Genomic DNA, 14243 nt, shown 5'->3' on the forward strand with positions numbered 1-14243 from the left:
CTGTGCAGTATACCTGTGTTTATTAGAGACAAGAACAGAATACAGTCTGTGTGGGGCATATAGATACATGCACGGGACATCTTGTGGGAAGATGACATATAGTATATAAATTGATCCTCCCAGAAGATGGCAGCAAAAATAACATCACCATTATCAAAGCTTCTGGGAATTCCTTTTTAACTTGGAGTTTATTGAACAAGCTTCACAGGGAAAACATTTTCTGAAGAAGGTTACGCCTACCTGATGAATATACTGCCTCCCCTGACCTAAAACAAGACCTTACTTTCAGCTAAAGGTCAGTGTAATGAACAGATTAAAGTTGCAAAATCACGTCTTGAGTAAACAGAAGGAAAATCATTTGTCTGGCACAGCTGTGCCCTATTACCTGCTGTTGTTTTGCAGCTCCCTGCCCATGCTGAATCAGGAGAGTACCCTCAGAAACATTACACTTGAGGGTCTAATCTTGAGAGGCTTTCAACCCAGGTCCAGAGCATTTCCTAGGATCAGACTTAGCATGAATATAAGGAAAAGGGATGTAACTCTTAACTGGTTTAGCACAGAGGAGGCAACACAAAAAGGTAAATGCAAAGAAAGTAAAGTGGAAGATAGCAGGTAAGTAGTTCAGCATAGCATTTTATTTCTGCATATGGGATCAGCACATATGAGAGAGGCAAAGAAGCAAAGAGAGTTGCTTCATTATGTCATATATAAATTACAAAGATTTTAAATATTCTCATAAAACCTTGAATGGAATCGTTTGCTATTCCTAACTAGTGGAGTACCGAGTTGCTTGTTACTGTAATTATAATTTCCACAGCAGTTTGCTTGACATACCAATATGGTGTCTTTCAGGACTGAATGCCAACCACTCCCATACCACTCACAGTACCACTATTAAAGGTTAGCACAGAATCACTAGTTTGCACAGTTAATGGCAATTGTCTGAACGTTTGCAGTTGATACATAATTTCATATTATGACCACAAGATGGCAGCATCTTACCAAACAGTCATTTGTTGTATACCAGTTGTTTTACATAGTGTGACTGGCAAATGTGCTCTTTTTGGCTGGCAAAAAGCATTTTTTTTAAATGGAGGCTTAGGCCATGAAGTTTGTGTAACTTGTATTTATAAGGAATTTTTCATGGGTGCTAGAAACTAACAGAGGTGTTTCTGGGGTGCTGGGAGTTACACACTTCATAACTTCTATAGGCTGAGTGCATTGCTCACAGCAGGGACTCCTTGTAATCTGCCATACCCACCCCCACAAGCACTCTGTATGCTACCTGCCTATCCCCTTGCATTTCAAAGAGCCCCTACAACTTCTCCAACACCCTATCTCATGCTAGGTACTCTATGTGCTCCCCATCTCCTTTACTTCCTCTGTCAGCACCACCATGTATACCTCATGCAAGGGGTTCTGAGTGTCCAGTTCCCCACTTCTCTTCCATTCACCCCTTCTTCCCTTTTTCCACAGAGGATGGGGCCTAATGCACAAGCTGGTCGAATCCCAAGGGCTCAGCGGAGGTCAACCAGACACCTTCTCTGGAGGCCTGGGGCAGTAGACTGTCTGTGGTCACATCTCTCACCTCTGAACAACCAAGACCCTCCCCAAGAAACCTCCCCCCCCCCTTCTGCCATGCAGGGCTGCACAGGGAAGGCTCTGCCCCCCACAGCTGGGTGCAGGGGTGGGGACATGGTCCCTCTGAGTGCCTTACACAGCCAGGGAGGGCTGGGGAGCAAATGGCCCTTTCCCCTCTGAACAGCTTTTCTAGAGCTCCACAGTCCAGGCAAACCCTCCTGTGAGGACTCGCTGGGGTTGTTCAGCGACTTCACCTCTGCCCCCCAGGTCACTGCTGACAGCTGTAGCTGGGAATGGTCCAGGCTGGGATTCATGCAGCACCACAAACACCCCTGGGAAGTGAAGCCCCAGCTTTCTCCCTGTGTGCATCCGTTCAGACTGGGGCCTCTGGCTTCACAGTCCCAGCTCTGAGTGTCAGGATCTGAACATCGAACAGCAAATCTCAGAGTGAGTGAAACAGGACACTTCTGTACAGCCATGACCACCGAGAGCACCAGGCCTGTGCTAAGTGCCCAGGGCTGGAGCAGGAGGCAGCAGAACTACATGGATTTGAAATGACAAATGATGAGCGGCTGCACTCACCATGGAGTCCACCCGGTGCAGCCCTGGGGACCAGGGTGCCAAAGGCATTCCCAGGATTTGGGGCACTCTGGGCTGGACAACAGGCCTCTGAGCCCAGCTCTGGTCCTCTGGGAACATGAACATGAGGGCTCCAATAACACAGCTCCACAGCTTCCCCTGCCTTTGCCCTGGTGCAAAGGATGTGCCCCTTACCCAGGAATCCCGTCAGAGCCTCCTGCAGCTTGTTCTCTCCAGGGAAATCCTGGAGTCTCTTCTCCAGCTCAGGGAACTCGGGGGCTGGATGCAGAGGTGTCACCTCCTCGCCCCTGCAGAGACACATGGGGAATTATTCCTCTTGCTCCTCAGCCAAGTTCCCACGTCCTCAAGGCCACAAGAGGAAATGGTGGGAGTTGGGGCACCAGGCACTGCCTGCCTGAGCTGTGTGACAGGCCAGTCGGTGCCTGCGCAGGCTGCTGGCTCCCAGCCCTGGCACTGGAAGGTGAAGCCGATACTCAGAGGCCTTCAAACAGTTACACCAGCAGGTCTCAACCCGCAAACCCTTCCTGTGCAGCCACCGCTCACACCAGCAAAGCACCACTGTTCCCTGTACAGCTTGCACCAGTGTCAGAGGGAACAGCTGTACTGGGGAAGACCTGGATGCTGATGTCACTGAGTGTAGTCCAGGGTTTTTGCCCAGTAAACTACATGGTGCAGGGGTTGGAGATGTTCACTCTCCTAATGGTCTTGGTCCATCCTCAGAGAAAATGCAGCCAGGCAGAGACAGCCTGAGCCCCCCTGACATGTGGCCTGATCACAGCCCCCTCTGGGACAGGGACAGGGACAGGCTGCTCCTGGGACTGAGGGGACCAATCTCTGGGCCAGGCTGTGCCTCAGTTTCATTCCCAGCGTCCAAGGGCAGTGTCCCTGGGAGGTCTCTGCCCATGGACACTGTCCCACTGGGGCCTGGGCTGAGACCCTCAGTTCCATCCCCACAAACCCCTGGCCACTCCACCAGGACAGACTTCCAGCCATTACAGAGCCCAGATCCCAGCCCAGCCCCAGGAAGGGGCCTATTCAGCCCAGGGTGGTGGGATCCCCTGCCTGGGCTGGGGTGGCAGCAGCAGCCCATGGGCCACAAGGATGGAGGAGGCTGGATCCAGAACAGACTGCCCCACAGGTGGGTGATGTTAGCTGAGGCTGCAGCCTCATCTTGGCTAGTGGGAGAAGAGGGGCAAGATGAAACTCAAACGTACCTGCTCACCGCGCTTCTGACACCGTGGAGGGGACAAGAAACAGAACAGAGTCACTCACCGCTCAGTGCAGCCCTCTCTTGTGCCTCCAGGAGCATGGCCTCACTCACACCAGCCCCTCTGCAGGGATGGACACCCCCCTGCATTGGGCCTGGGACTAGGACAGGAGCAGGAGCAGCCTTTTGTTACCGCACCCTGCCTCTCCAACTGCCCCAGCCCCTGTCTCCCTGCAGCTCTAGCCCTGGGGCCTGGCTTGCGCCCTGATGCCTCCCTGCAGATGGAGTAAGGATGGTGGCACTCAGTCCATCTGCAGGTGGAGCTTGGGGAACCCCAGCAGCAGGAGGTTCACCATCAGGAACACCAGCCGCTCCACCAATGTAGGAACCAAGCAGGTGCGGTGGGGTGTCACAACATCCCCAGCAATGCTGAACACCCTCTGGTCGGTGGACAGGACAGGTGTTGCCGGGCAACCATGGCCAGATCCTGCCACATCTGGCTGTGGCTTGCCCAGTAGGCCAAGGGATCGCAGTCCGGTGGCTCCACATCAGCGAGATAGGTAGCCACTGAAGCCTCAGTGCTACCTGCCCGAGGCTGCAGTCTGGTGCGTTTGGACCCCAGCATTGAAGCCATCCATGCCCATGGCCCGCATTGGCAGTGGCTGCTGTGGAGGAGACTGGCTGGTGCCAGTGCTGGGAATGCTGGCCTAGGAAAATGGATCCCCCTCTTCCACATCCCCTCACCTCTGTGCTTCGGCCTCCCTGACTTCGTTCACCAGCACCTGCGTCCAGTGATCAAAGGTTTTGGGGCTGCCAGTGCACATACTCCCCTTCACCCTTGGGTTGCACATGCTTGCCATCATGTGGACCGTACTGGACTGCAAGGGATCCAGCCATCTCCTGATGCCCTCCCTCAGCCGCCTCACCAGTGCCTACATGTCTGGTGACGGCGGCCTGCCCCAGCCAGGAACACTGATCCCTTGGAACTTCTCCATTTGGTTCTCCAGTTCCCTCACTAGGGGGATCAACTGGCTGAGGAAGGCATTGCCAGCACTAAGGGTCTCAGTGGCCTCAAGGAAGGGCTTGAGGACCACCAAGATCTGGGAGATGGTACCCCACTCAGCTCTGCTCAGGGGGCCGCTGATCCCAATCTCCCCAAGCAAGGCCATCTCATGGATGGCCTTCTGTTGCTCCACCAACCTTTTGAGCATCAGGTATGTGGAGTTCCACTGAATCTCCACAATCTGCATGATTTTGTGCTGCGGGATGCTCAGCTCTACCCGTTTCTCCCACAGCATCTTGCCCTACTTGATGCTGCAGTGGAAGTAGCCTGCCACCTTCCTGCATTTCGAAAGCAGCTGGCTTGCAGCAGTAGTGGTGGTGGCGCTGTCCCCGGCAGCCCTGTCCCCCTCCAAGGCATCCCTCACTATTAGGTGCAGCCTGTGTGCCACACAGCGGATGCCAGCAAGGTTGGCATCATGGACAGCCTTTACCATATTGGCCCCGTTGTCATGGTACCCATGATCTCCCTTGCCGTGTGGGACTCATCCAGCACCTTGGCTTGCAGTAGAGCCCGCTCACGGCCTGACTGATCGCACCAGTGCCCTGTGAGGGAGAGGTAGGTGTGATCACCACCCCAGCTGCTCCAGATGTCGGCAGTGAAGTGCAAAGCTACCTGCAGCCCTGCCTTGCACAGCTCCTCCCTCAAGTCTCATACAGGGAGGGTACCACCACACTGCTAAAGGTGGTGCATGCGGGCCCTTTGTAAAATGGGGCCAGATGTGCTACGAACCGCCTGAACCCTGGCTGCTTAACTAGGGAGAAAGGCTGGCTATCCAGAGCAAGCATCTCCCCAATGCTCTGGGTGATCTCGCTCACCTTGGGAATGCGCCCCCCTTTCTGTCCACCTTTCCCCCACTGGTCCAGAGTGGTCTGCCTCTGCTTTGGGGGAAAAGGGGCTTTGGAGCGAGCAGGGGACTTCCCTTTTGGCACACTCGCACTGGTGCCAGGCTGAGCAGGAAGAAGGGCAGGGGGGTGGTGCCTCCTCAGATGCAGCAGCAGCATCGCCATGGTGGAAAAGTGTCTCACATCCTTTCCACGGCTCATGTGCCTTCGGCAGTGCTGGCAGATGGCAAACCTGGGATCATCTGCCAGCTCAAAATGCTCCCACACTACACTACTCCCCTGCTTCTGGGTTGAGGGTGAGGATCCTGCCTTATCCCCCTTCTCAGCAGGCTGAGGCTGAACAGCAGGAGGAGCTGTCTCAGCTGAGTCACTTGCCTCCACAACCTCAGCCTCTGGAGGAGACCTGGGCCTAGGGGAAATTTGAGGGGTGTGGAGCACAAACTCTGATTCCCCCTCAGTCCCCAGCACTACTTGAGCCAGCGTGCTCAGAGTCCCTGGTTCCAGCTCCAGCTCCTCCTCTGGCAGTGGGATGCTCATGCTGAGAGATGAAATTGGGGTGGAGGAGACAGTGATTCCACTGCTGCTGCCCACTTTTGGACTGAGCAGAGGTGGTGCAGGTTCATGGCACAGGAGCCTCCAGGAAATACCAGGCCAGTTACCACCCCGGTGAAAGGCGGGTCGGGGCACCTTAATAACCCCAGCTCCCACAACTGGGTGGGTTACCCTTTGTTGGGTCTGGAAGGTGGACCCCAGAGAGAGTGGGGCTATAGAATTGGAACCTGTCTTGAAATCCCCCACCTGGTCAATACTGGGGCCAGGACCAGAAGGGTCGAAGGGCCAGGGGCCCACCGTGAGGGACGCCCAGAGCTGAGGGCCTGGGGTCCCGACTGGCCTGGAGGTGAGGCCAGGGCGAGTGTAGCCAAAGGGCCCAGGGGGACCACACCTGTAAGGGGGAACAGCTCAGGGAGCTATGTAGCCTAGAATGAAGGCAGAGCAGGCTGCCTGCGTGGAGGGATCCAGGTGGGGTCCAAACTGGAGGATTCTGGGGCCCAGAATGGGGCCGGTGATATTAACAACTGTGGATGCCATCTGCGAGGCTTGGGCTGTGATGTAGGGAAGGAACAGAGCTGCAGATAGCGCCCCCCCTGGCATCAAGGCAAGAAATAGGCAGCCTCCCGCCTAATTAAGATCAGTAATTAAAAACAAGGTGTGGCAGGAGAGAAGGTGGGCAGTTGGCCCAGAACAGGTGGATGGGGCCGTTGGTAGATGGGCCCCAAGAAGGCCCCTTGTTACAGGGGGGTATTAAGTCTTCTTTCTCCCATCATAAAGTCAAGGCGGGAGAGTCCTTCCCAGACGAAACTGAGGACTAAACATCATCTACCCTCCCACAGGGTGGATAGAGCCAAAGCTGACACCGGAGAGAAGGCGCTGGACCTTGTAGCATGGGACCAATTCTGTTACCACTGTTCAAGGGAGATTAAAACCCTAGTCAAAGACAGGGCCCGCAAAACAATCTGAGAGGCCACCGAAATTGCGGACCAGCTGTTCTTAAATCATGAGGGGCTGGACAAAAGGCCTCCTTTCCTTGGGAAGGAACAGAAAGCATTCCAAAAAGAGGGGAAGGGAGACCCAGGCACAAAATGGGAAAGGAGGCCACCTCCTTCAGAGTGCAAGGCAGTCCCAGATTCAGACAAACTACCCAGTTCAGAAAAGAGGGTTTGCTGTAGCTGCGGGGAGCTGGGCCACATCAGGCCCAACTGCCCAAAGCGAAGCAACAAATCCAAGCCAATCAGCCATGCAACAGCTGTAAGCAGTGCAGAGGGAGACCCAAGCCACTCCGAGAAGCATACCAGTTGCTATAGGATTACAAACCCAGAAGAGGTGATGGCTGTCTCCCCATTGAGTGGAGAGGCTGCATAGAACTGGGAGTGCTGGAAGAGGCTCCTGTCCCTATGTTGGTGAGGTGGGATATTATGGAGCTCAAATACCTGCAAAGGGTGGGGGACCACTTCATAGAGCCCTGCGGTGTTAATGTGGTAACTCCTCAATAGTGCAGAAAAGCTAAGGCGGGAGGCTTGGAAACCTCCCAGGGCTCAGTCACCCAAGCATCCCCTACTGGCCCACCACATGGGGTACCAGGGGAGCAGGGAGCTGCAGGTTGGGAGGGAGGAGCACCAGGAGGCATGGCGGAGGTGGGAAAGTGGCTGTGGTTTGGGAGTGAGGGGCAGCGGCAGGGCTGGGGGGCCAGGGGGAAGGGTATATACCCCTTCTCCCCAGCAGGTGTCTGTTTTTTTGCAATTGCAAATATGGAAACCCTACCCCTATCCCTCCGATGAATTGCACCTACCCCAACACCCCCTGCAAATGCCACCCCCCATCCCTTTGGTTCATCAAGCCTGCCCCTGCATCCCCCATGAATCAAGCTTGCCCACATTCCTCCCGTGCCTGCCCTCCCATCCCCCATGAATTGCATTCCCTCCTGTTGCCCCTGATCTCCATCCCTCCCATTCCTGCACCCCAACCCCGCAAAGATTCCCAGTCCCTCCAGCTGGTGAATGTCCTGCATGTCAGTTCCTCCTCACAAAGCAGTATGGCCGGGTTTGCTTCTCCGGCTGTCCTTCCTGCCTGTTCCAAATAGGCGCCCCCCTCTTCTTTTTTTGGTCCTTGGGGTCTAGGTAAAAAATTAAACCCATCTTGTTTCTGCAGATGAAATAAAAACTGCCCCAGCTGTTCATTCTGTAGAATATGTTTGCCCTCTCTGGGAAGACTAACTGCACAAAGAGAAAAGGAAAGAAGTGTTGATGAATGTACTCTGGATAGTAGCACTACAAGCAAGAACAGAAAATTGGAGAGCATTCAGAGGTGCATTCTGGCTGGGCATGTGCCACTTTGAAGTCTAAATAATGTTTTTTAACATGTTTTTACTAGTTATAACATCTTCTTTCCCACCAGCAAAAGTATGAGAAGATGTTTTTGGACCATCCGAAGTCATGCTTCTGGAAGTCTGATAGCACCGAATTTACCTGTGCACTAAATGAAACAGTTTTCTGGCTCTGAGATCGTTGACTACAGACAGTAGCATGATGTGTACACACAGGGTTGTATACTTAGGTTGAAAGGCAATCATTTGACTTGCCACTTTAATGCATCATTTCCATGTGTGGTTTTATACAGCTTGTGTGCGTTGGGTGGTTTATTCAACAAAGAGTTCAAGACAAATTCTTGTCTATTCAGCTGAGACAACCCCTTTCCCTCACCATGCACCAAGAGCAGGGCTTGAACCTTGCCTTTTGGCATCAGAGGAGATTACTGCTCCCTGAGCTGACAGATACCTGTCTGCTAGCAATGGGAGACAGCTGTTTTCCACAAAGGTGTGTGTATGAGGAAGGGGAACAGTCGGGGATTGGGTTGCTGGGTCCCAGAGGTGAGCAGAAGGAAGCCAGGTCAGCCTGGCTTTCTCCCCTCCCTTGGTATCCTCTTTCACTTCAGTGGCTCTGAAAGAGCCCTGGTAAATCCCGTGCAGGGCCTAATACAGCTGCTGATTTGATGGTAATGATAGTTTGATCTCAGAATGGTCCAGGGTTGATGGTAGACTCTCCTCCTGCCACTCAAGATTCCCAACAGGCTTAGGGCTTGCTAAACACTGCAAGTACAATGCATACAATCAAGTAGCCCTCTGTGAAGGTGAAGCAGGAGATTTGGACTAATGAGGTCCCTTCCCGCCCTATTTTTCTATCAGTTGATGGCTCTGAAAATCCAGGCCTAAATTAAATCTTGACTGGTCTCTTCTTGCATAGCTTTGACTAGGCAGAAGGACTTTCTCATGGCAAGCACTGGCACCATCTTCAGCACCAATCACGCTGCCAACACTTTTTCTACTGAGTTACTTCGTGGAGAAAAACGACCTGGAAAGCAACCAGGGAGCTTATGTGTGCAAAACAGTATACTAGCAGGAAAGAACCTTCCCGGATGAGTGTGTTAAGGGTTTTTCTCAATACGTACCTTCCCAGTGTAGCTGTCCCAGGAAACTTTGTAGCAGTCAAGGCTAACTTCAATATCACAACTCGAAATCAATCCTTCTCGTGCAGTCATGCAATGTCCCATGGGACTTGCCCCATGCTGGGGGAAGGGGGAAAGATGGTGTGCCTGGCATGCTGTCAGAGAGCAATGATGACATGGTTGTCAGAGATATGCTGTGCAGCAAGAGAGATCAATCCTAGGGACTGATTCGGAGCTTTCCTAGTGCAGTGATTTCCTGAGAGAGGTTAGAGCTAAAGATACGAATGCACAACACTGACATCTTATTTCCATATTCCTTCTGCATCGCATCACATCAGGTCCGTTTACAAGTTAAAACAAGCTCTTTTAAAGGGCAGGCTTGGAAACTAGCAGGGATCAGAAGAGCTTGTTTGGGCTCTTTCTACCTCTTCCATCCGTCCCCAAGAATAAAGATTCTCTATGCTGCCCTTAACTGCCCAGGTTGTGGAAGGCAGAAGAAGAGAGAAGAGATTGCAGTTTCCTTTTTGCACTAAGATTGCCTTTCCAGGGGCTTCCATTAGTAGAACTGCACTTTCATTCAGCAGATAAAAAGGGCAGGGTTCACAGACAGCCTTTTGCTGACTCCAGTGGGACTATTCACAAACATGAGTTAGGTGTGTGTGAGTAGGACCTTGCTGAATCAGAGCCTAAGAAAGAAGGTATAAAAATTGTATTGCCTGTTTCCTAGAAAAGTACTCTTAATATTAGACTGCGGGGTAGACCTTCTCCAGCCCTCCCCTTGAAGTAGCCTCCACTGCACCTTGCATTTCATATTTCTGGCATGGAGTGGAGAAACAAGAGTAGGAGACTTTCTGGCTCACTAGGAGCAAGGGCCCCTTCCCATCCAGGCCAGCACCCATCTCACCCAGGCACAGGCTCTCTAGCTTGCTTGCCGCATGGCCCCACATGTCTCCCTTCTGTAGCTACCCAGTGCCCCAGCTTCAAGGGACTAGAGAGAGGGCTCTGGATACTGCCTACCCTGTGATCTGGTAGTTGCAGCATTTTGTGAGGAAGCACATGCAGATTTAAAACCCCTCTGAGTCAGGAAGATGGGGCTAGGCACTGGGGCTCCCACTCCCTGCATGAGTAGCCTTCCCATTATCTTAAACAATACATTAGGGGAGGGCCCTCATTCTCCTCCCACCTCTCCAATGAGCTTTGCCCAGCCGAAGTGTCATGACTTATAGTACGGCCTAATGGGCGGACCTGACCTGTTCATGGCTCCAAACATGCCGAGCTGGAGCACAACCCCACCCAAAACTGCAGCACTGTGGCTGTGGCCATGCTGTTCAGGCACACAAGGTGAAGCGGGATATAGCCCTGTGACCCAGTTCACCTGCACGGGCAAGAAAGAAGCCATGCCTATGTCAAACATCTAGTAAACTTCAGTCTTGTCCAGGAAGTTGTTGAAGTCAAGGATGTAATAACTTACAAGGGGACTGGACATATCAGGACCAAAATTGGCTTCAGCCAATACTAAACTAACTGGAAGAGAGGGAGGCTGTACTGTGCTGCACCACAATTAATACTGTGATGCTGAGATTACACAAGTCATCACAAATTCCTGGTGCAAAAGATGTCAATTTTTTAAGCAGGATGGATTTCAGGGAGTGGATCTGGACTGTGTCATCCCTGTGGCTTTCTGGGCACTGGTCAGTGTACAGGTGATGCTCCCAGTTCTCTCTTCTTTTTCATTTGGCCCTGACTTCAGACAGCTGGACACATGTCAGCACTGGATCTCCCATTGCAAGTCTTCCCCACCTGCACCCATGCCATCCCAAAGGGGAGTAGAGGTGTGCTGACTCCTCCAGGTAATCAAGAGGGAGGTCTCCTCCACCTGGCCTTGAGGTGAAAACAACCCACTATTTCTAAAGTGGAGTCATATACATGTTCTTCTGCAAACACAAGGAGGATATTTTAACCGGTAAAAAGTTTTGCTTTCTTACCTTTGTCCTTTGAGAGCACCTGCACAAGTTCATACTCGGCCATGTCCTCCATTCCTTGGTTGTTCTCAGCCAATATTTTTTTAATAACATCTGCTGTCCTGTCCTGGCAAGTGAGCTGGAAAAGGGATTTTGCAGTGAATGATTTTGCTTCTTTGTATATGGAAGTCTGTTTTCAGTTTACCTTTGGGTCTGGCCCTAAGTTTCAGAGTAGTGAGAAAATGTCATGTTTTTGGAATGACTTTGTAGCTACTGCTGAGCAGAAAACTGTGGTACACCTGACAGTGCAGTATGTTTGCATTCAAAAAGACAGGGAATGCACTAGCTGGGGCACCAGTAACTCAGAGTCATTCCCTCGAGCAAATATTTGGAGACATGACGTGCCCGTCTTCCTAGCCATCCCCTTCCACGTAAATCCTTGCCCTATAAGTTGCTCACAGGCATCAACTGAGTTACAGTCTGAGGTGGCAAATACTTTCTTTGACACCTGTGAAGTGTTTTGGCCTTGTTTCTCATTTCCAGGCTGCTGTGGAAGTGCGATGGGTTGTGAAAAATCACAGGGCTCGATGCAAACCCTTTTGAAATCAGCACAAAGATTCTTCCCACCTTCAACAGGCTTTGGGTCAGACCCATAGTTCACTTGCAGGGATTCAGGTCTTTAAAACTGTAACAAAAAAATACTGAGAACTACAACTGTTCATTTATGTCACTCAAAAATCGATCTGGCGTGTTTGTCTGGTGTCTCATGGGTGAGGTGCAGACAGCGTGTGGACGGAAATTACAGAGAGATGGAAATTGCGTAGTGCACAGCACATTGTAGCAAAGGGTGACGGTTTCTGTCTCTATTTTACTCTACCAAGCAGAGTCACTAAACTGTGTTTGTCCCCGGGGTAACAAGGACCACTATGAATGTTATTTTCCCTCTGGCTCTCTGAAATCTTTCATTCCCGTGTGATCACCCACATGTCGCAGAGTCCCAGAAGCCACTGGGGTGGTCCTGTGCCATCAGGACTTTTCTTGCCTAAATCTACCTTGTGCCTGTGAGTTGGCACAAGCAGCAGCTGCATCACCATGGGTCTGGCCCAGGATTTACATCTGAATGGTTTACCTTTCACTGGAAAGATTCAGCACAGGACATCTCCATCTGGGGAGCGTAGGCAGCAGAAGAGGTATGGCATAGAGAGGTGGAGGGTGGCAGCTTTCTTGTTCACTTCAAATGCTTGTTAGACTGCTCTAGGATGGGTTTCCAGTGCTGAGATTTTTCAGAAGACATTTGTTTTTTAAGAATTCAGCCTCTGAAAACTATTTTGATCTTTCTCTTTTCATTTTGTGGAAAATCTGGGAGCATTAAAAGCATCTGAGCCCCATAACACTAGATTTTTTCTTATTGTTATTTTTCAAAATGCTCCAACAGCCATAAATAAAGCCTTGAATTTAGGGCAAAGATTACAAGCCTATCCAGATAGCATAACGACGGATGATAGTGGAGACAGAGAAGTTAGACAAGGAGATCAGATGAAACAGAAGAGAGCAAGTGATCGTGATATGATAGACTTCATTTTTCTGAGACAGGGAAGGCATGAGGTCAGCACTAGTAAGATCCTGGATTTCAAAGTGGGGATTTAAATTGACTCAAGGACATGGTAGGCAGGGTGACAGGTCAAGGATGATGTGGCCGAGGATGGCTGGCAGCTTCTAAAGGGGAAAGTCTAGAAAAGTAACAAGAAACTATTCCGAGATGATTGGATTGAAACCTGTCCTCCCCCAGAGGTGGGGGGCCTCTAATCCACCCCCCACATACACACACACACTCACTCCAGTGCAGGATGGGTAAACCCCAGAATGGACTTCTCTCTCCTTCCTGCTCCCCCTCCCATCCTGAGATAGAACTGCAGCTCGGGGGTTGGGGTGGGGGGAGGCGGGCTAGAGGAGAGAGGCTGCCTCTCTCGCTGGATTGGCTCCAAAGTGAAGCTCGAGCCCCAACTCTTCCCACCCAATAATGAATGTGTCCTGGGTCAAGAGAGTCAGGCTATCTCATGGTGCTTTCTGTGAAGTGCCATGAGTTAGACTGGGGAGCTGCACATCTTTCAGCGCCCTTTGGGATAGGAAATGTGTCTTATCTATTGTCCCAGCTTTGCAGTCTAATCTACATGGGTGGAGGCTGCACAGAGTCCTCGTGGGGGGTCTATAGAGTTCAGGCTGCATATAGAAAGCTCTGTCTACATGTTTCTCACTACATAAATCCCTTACAACAATGACTCAGCACCAAGTCTTTACATGTGCTCACGGAGAAGCATGATGAACTTTTGAAAGAATAGATTGTTCAGCTTTGTATAAACACGAGCAAACCTGATGGACACATACAATAAGTGATCGCTATCAAACAGTTCCTATCACACTCTCAAATGAGACACTGACCCGCCCTCTCCGCACTCCCTGGCACACAGACAATTTAATGTAATTACTCTCCGTTATTTCAAGATTTGGATCATTTCATTCTCATTCAAGTGAGGTGTCTGTCGCTCAAAGTTTAAGAACCTTTTTTCAAATATGAGTACAAGAAATAAATGCAAGAACAAAACCCCTGGGAACTTGTGCTCACTTTGAACAACAGTTGGATCTGAACGTAGACCTGAACATTTTCTTGGCCCACTGGAACCAAAGCCAGGACAAAACCTCATTAGACACCTATTAGCAACTTTGGAGATCTGAATGTTTTCGGGGCTGAAGAAAAAAGCATTTGTGTTGTATGCAATGTGCCTTTTCTCCACATTTAAATGCCTGAGTTTATCTGGCGGTGTGCCCAAGTCTAAAATCACGCCTTCTGTCTGGAACATCCACCCAGTCAAGTTTATGGGGTGAAATCCTGCTTTGCTTTTGTATCCTCTATTTCATATATCATTTCCTTTCACTTCTGTGCCAAAGCTAGACATTAGCACATTGCACCAGGTCCTAGAAGCATGCCCAGA

Source organism: Alligator mississippiensis, chromosome 1, assembly GCF_030867095.1.
Source record: "Alligator mississippiensis isolate rAllMis1 chromosome 1, rAllMis1, whole genome shotgun sequence".
Classification (NCBI taxonomy): domain Eukaryota; kingdom Metazoa; phylum Chordata; order Crocodylia; family Alligatoridae; genus Alligator; species Alligator mississippiensis.